The sequence below is a fragment of the Pinus tabuliformis genome, chromosome X, assembly GCF_031772625.1.
Source record: "Pinus tabuliformis cultivar Carrire ecotype Pingquan chromosome X, CPIR1, whole genome shotgun sequence".
Lineage (NCBI taxonomy): Eukaryota > Viridiplantae > Streptophyta > Pinopsida > Pinales > Pinaceae > Pinus > Pinus tabuliformis.
In genome coordinates this window covers 1,133,742,190-1,133,748,189 of record NC_142308.1, presented here as the reverse complement: position 1 = coordinate 1,133,748,189, position 6,000 = coordinate 1,133,742,190, and the positions used below count along the sequence as shown (strand labels likewise).

The window sequence follows — 6,000 nt, the reverse complement described above, 5'->3', positions numbered from 1 at the left end:
AATTGGAAAACTTTCTGGTGATACTGCAATTAAAAACTATTTGTCTACTCATCCATCTGAAAAGAAAAGAGAGGAGCTTCTTAAACAAGAAAATGTAATGGGGAAAAAACACATCATTTACAGAGAGGGAATATCAGGGTGGGGAATTGAAAAGTTTTTATGAGATCTTAGCATGGTACAGTTCACTTGGAAATAAACTTACATTTAATTCAATGTTATATCCAAGTATCCATGGATATGGAATGTTGACAAGTTCCTGCAAATGTTCTTCAAATCATCTAGATAACTATTTTTCACTAGAGATTTTTTGTTCCTCTTCAGTTCATGATTTTTGGGTTCAAGTTTTCCCATTATCAGACCATAAGAGCTTGTCTCTAGATCTGCTATTGATTAAGGCACTCATAGAAAGTTTTCTTCCACATACCAAGGATCAGTGTCAGGTTACATTGAACATGACCAAGGTTTTGAATAGGGTGATAACCTTTGGTTAGCAACCAAACATCAAGAATACCTCTAGATTTTATACCACATCAGACACATTTGTGATTGTCAGATGCTCATCCCCTGGATTATTTTTGCAGTACAGAGTTTAGCAGTTCAATCCATGACCTGTGCTACAGATGACATCCAGCTTATATGGGTGTTGTCGCATAAGCCTGAAATGAACAATATGACAGCCAAACATAAAGATGAGATGACGTTGAAAGCTATCCATTCACATGCAAGTGAAGGTGATATTACTAACCTCCTTCAAGCCTTAGAACAGAGAATCCTTAATGATTTGGAGGATAGTCAGGCTAGGACACACTGCACTGGAATGTAGATCATGGTCATATGAGAGTTATTGAAGCTCTCATATCCAAAGGATAATATGTCAACACCAAGGAGATGGAAGGCCAAACACCACTTCATTATGATGCTACTTCTGAGTGGTAGGATATTGTCAAATAGATAACTGACTACTGTGCAGATGCTTTTGTCAAGAACAATGATGATTTAGAACCTTCCAGTTTATGCCCCTCTAATTAGAATTGGATGGTTTAGTGGAAAATCAGAACATCAATTTGAGATGGAAAAATCAACATGACCGGTTAAAGAGGATCCTGAAGTCCAACCCTTCATAAGTTCTAGAAAACATAAAGAGATGATGATTCTGTGAGGACAGATGGAATTCCAGCAAGATTTAACTCTTTCAAGAAATGGCATACCCTCATATTTGATTGATAACTGGTGGAATTTTGGTGAAGGTATGGGTATTGATCTGTAAAATTCACAGAGAAAGTGTGGAAAGCAATAAAAAATGCACAAATTTAGAAAAGTGGAATAGTTGGTAGACTGTTGTAACAATAGAGATTGGTGGAGGTTGAATAGCAACAGACTCTCCTATTAAGGAAAAGGTGGGACATCTAAGGCCTAAGGTGTCTAGCCACTGCTGACCAACTTAGCCTTCATTTTAATTTAAGAATTTAATTACTTGAAAGTAGGTAGAAATCAAGCATACCATGCAGTGTTGCACTTATCATGATATTATGGAATTATCATGATAATATCGTCAAAACCAACCTCAGCAATAATATTGGCAGTAAATATCACAGTAATATCGCTAAAACCAACCTCGATGATAATATCAACAGTAAATATCATGATAATTTCCACCTTTTAAATTATCACAGTAGAATAGGTAATTATCGTAATAATTTCGAAATTATCATCCCGTCTTTGTCCCTAAAAAACAAATTTTTGGTCATTTAACTCTCATTTCTTGAAAGTGAGTGAGGGATTTGAGATCTAAGTACTACCATGAGGGGATAAAAACATAGAGCTGGGAACTTTGTGGAGGATGAAAATTTTCCAACTAGAGATTGGTCTTTCTTAGGAGCTCTATGGGCCATTTTGTTTTCTAAAGCACCATGAGGCAAATTAGAGGTTTCAACTCCCTATTTTAGTAACTGTTGCTCTCTGATATTGTATACTTCTTTGTCTTCCACAACTCTTTTCTCCATTTTTGTTTCTAAAGCTTTTTGGGTAGTGTTTATTATATTCACACCAATAGAAGCAAGCTTGTGGTATAAGTTGTCTTTCTAGTTGTTGGCTTTGTATGAGCAATTAAACATTTTTATGCAGTCTGAGATATCTATTATCACTCTGCATTTTTGTGATAAATGCTTGTACATTATTTTGAAGTATGCCGAAGAGATCTAAATTATTAGGTAAACTTGACTCAATCAAAGAGTTAAGGTTGTTAGGTTAAAAGTTGTCGTTTTGGGCACCTAGTATTGGTGACCTATGGTATTGAGCCCGTCATATTACATGTGATGAAGCCTTTAATAGGCTTGGAGGTTCTCCACTTTAATGGGTTAGAGTTGAGCTGTGAAGGGTCACTTGGCTGGCTTGGATGCATTTATGTCAAGGATAATAATAGATCTATTGTTGGTTGGTTTTTCCCCAATTGGGGTTTTCCAGGGTAAAACATTGTTTATATGTGTGATATTGTTATCATTATTTCTATCTTATTGTCTTTGAATACTAATAAGTGGTATCAAAGCCAAGGTTAAAGGGGCTGAGTTTGATTCTATCTCACATGTAGTCAAGGAATCCTATGGAGTTGTGTGTGACCATTGTTAAACAGAAAGGAGAACGACCATCGTGTGGATGAGAATAACTATAGTTGTTAGAGCCATTACAACTATTAAATGAAATTAACCAAATTTGTGGAGGAGCTGCAGACTAATGGAGGAGACCGTGGACATGAGTTTGGGCCACAGTTGTTGGGGAAAGTCGTAACGAGCAGAGTTCGGGCCGCAGCCACTAGGGAAAGCTGACAGAGTTCATGTAGTTGTTGTTGTGTATAAGAGTCTAAATGATGACGATCATCCTTGAGATGATAAGGGAGGGATTGCACATCACCCTGGAGCCCTAACACTAGAGATATTTGATGCCACGTCACCCCTTTTCCTCTTGTGAGTGTTACATGGGGCACTTTTTGGGCACGACATCTTAGCATGGAGATATTTTTGATGACTTGTACACTATCCTTGGGCATGTCTTGGAGTATGGAGTACCTTTTAGCCCTTATATCACATTTTTGACGACTTATTGAGCTCATTTGGAGGGTGATGTCACACTATTGGAGCATTTATTCCCACCGTTTAGGCTTTTATGGCATATTTTTCTTTCTTTTGAGCTATGAGGTTGGCTTGCAACCTCTTTCTTGTGGAACACTCAAAAGTGAACTTGTTTTTAGGGCTTTTAGTTAATTTTATTTGTAAAGTCAATAGAAGAATGCTCATACAAATAGAGACTCCTCCTCACTTCATTATTCGTCATCACACATGTGAATTCAGCCTCTCTATAAAAGAGTGCAACTTGATTCCTTACTCACTACTTGGGCATAATGTGATCTTGTTAATTTTAGGTATGTTCTATGCTTAGACCAATTTATTTCAATTTTCACAGTTAGCTCAATATCTTTTCCAGATTAGCAATCACATCAGCATTAAAGTAAACTGCAAATATAACATAAACATAAATCGCAGAAGACAAGCCAAGACAAGAAGACACAAGATGTGGCGCTAGCCAAGGACAAACCCCAATGTGGGGAAACCCTTGATCAATTCTTCTTATATGTTCTTCAATAGTTCAGCAGAGGGAGAGAGAGATAGTACGTTTACAATGGAAGTCAACACTTTGACTTGTCTAGATAAGAGCATAGATCATCTCTAAGAAGATGATACATGAGATCAGTGGTTGATTCTCCAAGGTGACTCCTTCACCTATCGTTGCGCTACATTTAGTCATCATGCTGCACCTCACTGTGCTGCACCATGCTGCACCCATCATCACCATGTTGCATCTCATCATGCTTCATTAATCATGATTGTACCTATCACTGTACTGCATTATGTGCCATTGCTACACCATGTTGCCATACTGACCTATGTGTTGGCTGTATCTTGCTTGCTTGTTGTCCCTAGATTGCTTGTTGTCCCTAGCATGCTTGTTGTCCTTTGCATGCTTGCTGTTGCATGCTAGTTGTCCCTTGCATGCTAGCTGTAACATTGCATGCTTGGTGTGTTTGCTGCTAAGTACCATACAACTGTCCCAATGTTAGTTAGTTGTCCCTTGCATGTTGCTCTCCTTCGGAGACAGAGGCTCTGGCTGTTTCGGCAATTTCGGTTGTTCCCAGCAGTTCCGGCAATTTTGGCTATTCCCGGCAGTTACGGTAGTTCCAGCAGTTCTAGCTTTTCCCGGCAGTTACGGTAGTTCCAGCAGTTCTAGCTTTTCCCGGCAGTTCCGTTAGTTCCCAGCAGTTCCGGCTTCTGCCCTCTGCGTCAGCTTTCCTAGCTATTTCGACAGTTCCGGCTGTTCCTGGCAGTTTCGGCTATTCTCGGCAGTTCCAACAATTCTGGCTATTCCCGGCAGTTCCCAAAAGTTCCCGACAATCCCGGCTATTCCCAGCAGTTCCGGCAGTTCCGTTAGTTCCGGCTTTTCCTAGCAGTTTCGGCAATTCCGGCTATTCCGGGCAGTTCCGGCAATTCTGGCTATTCACGGCAGTTCCGGCAATTCCGGCTATTCTGGCTATTCCCGGCAGTTCCGGAAGTTCTCGGTAGTTCTGGCAGTTCTCAGCAGTTCCAGCAGTTCCGACAATTCCGGCCATTCCGACTATTCCCAGCAGTTCCGGCAGTTCCCGGTAGTGCCATTAGTTCTCGGCAGTTCCGACAGTTCCAGCTTTTCCTGGCAGTTCCGGCTTTTCCCGACCGTTCCGACAGTTCCGGCTTTTCCCAGTAGTTCCGGCAATTCCAGCTATTCCAAGCAGTTTCGGCAGTTCCAGCTTTTCCTGACAGTTCTGGCTTCTGCCCTCTAGATTAGGGCAGCGTTATCCCTTAGGATCTCTCCTCCTACTAAAACCCAAAGACAAGTAGAGAGGAAGATATCCCAAGTGTGTTGAAATGACTTGAAGGCCACCTCTATTTATACTAGAATGTTGAGCACAAGTGGGGTTTATTTGGTTGCTAGCCAACCTCGACGAATTGTTCCATAACACAAATAAATTCATATCTCCATGAATACTTATCAGAAACGGATGATCTTTAGATCAATCCTACACATCTCGATGAGAGGGGTCCAAGAAAAATATCAGCTTCCATTAATAAGATAACCCACATGGAGTTTGGCCCTAGTTGCCAATTTTAACACTCCCTCTCAACTAGGGAGAACTACATCCACTGATCCATATGTCCGACTGTACTATCTCTGCCATCCGTGCCCTGCATTGCTCTACTCTGCTTTCCTCTGCTCTGTTGAACCATGAAGAAGAAGAATTGATCGAGAATGTTTCATACCATTCTCTACTAACCCGAAGTTAGTTTCATCTAAAGAGAGTGTGTCACATCTCTTACTGGCCCGAAGTCAGTTTTATTGATCCTAGATCAATATCACAAGAGAGTGTCTCAAACCACTCATACTGATCCTAGATCAGTTTCATTGATCCCGGATCAATGGAGGTCATCCTAGCATAGGGAGTACGGTAGATACATCGATGCATCCATCGATAGTACTACTATGGTCCCTAACCCCATTTCCCTGCTCATTGATCAGATGAGAGGTACTTCCCATGAGTCCCAGACTGCATGGGTAGGATGCCTTGACAGGAGAACTAATCATCCTGTCCACAGTCGCCACAGGAGAACTAATCATCCTAGCCCACAAGAGAACTAATCATCCTATTTCACAGTTTCCACGGGAGAACTAATCATCCCAGCCCACAGGAGAACTAATCATTTTGTTCCACAGTTGCCATGAGAGAATTAATCATCCCGGCCCACAGGAGAACTAATCATCCTGTTCCATAGTTTCCACAAGAGAACTAATCATCCTGGCCCACAAGAGAACTAATCATCCTGTTCCACATTTGCCACGGGAGAACTAATCATCCCAGACCACAGGAGAACTAATCATCCTGTTCCACAGTCACCACGAGGTATCACAGGGGAAGGTTGA

General features: G+C 40.9%; 1 protein-coding gene across 1 annotated transcript in view; it reads right to left on the bottom strand.

The window, feature by feature from the left end:
* Positions 1-250: 250 nt before the first annotated feature.
* Positions 251-6,000, bottom strand: part of LOC149143835 (F-box/kelch-repeat protein At5g15710-like) — a 39,357-nt gene continuing 33,607 nt past the window's right edge. Inside the window, exon 2 of the mRNA XM_089447917.1 lies at positions 251-656. The gene's annotated coding sequence lies outside the window, so the exon portion shown is untranslated. The remainder of the gene's footprint in view (positions 657-6,000) is intronic.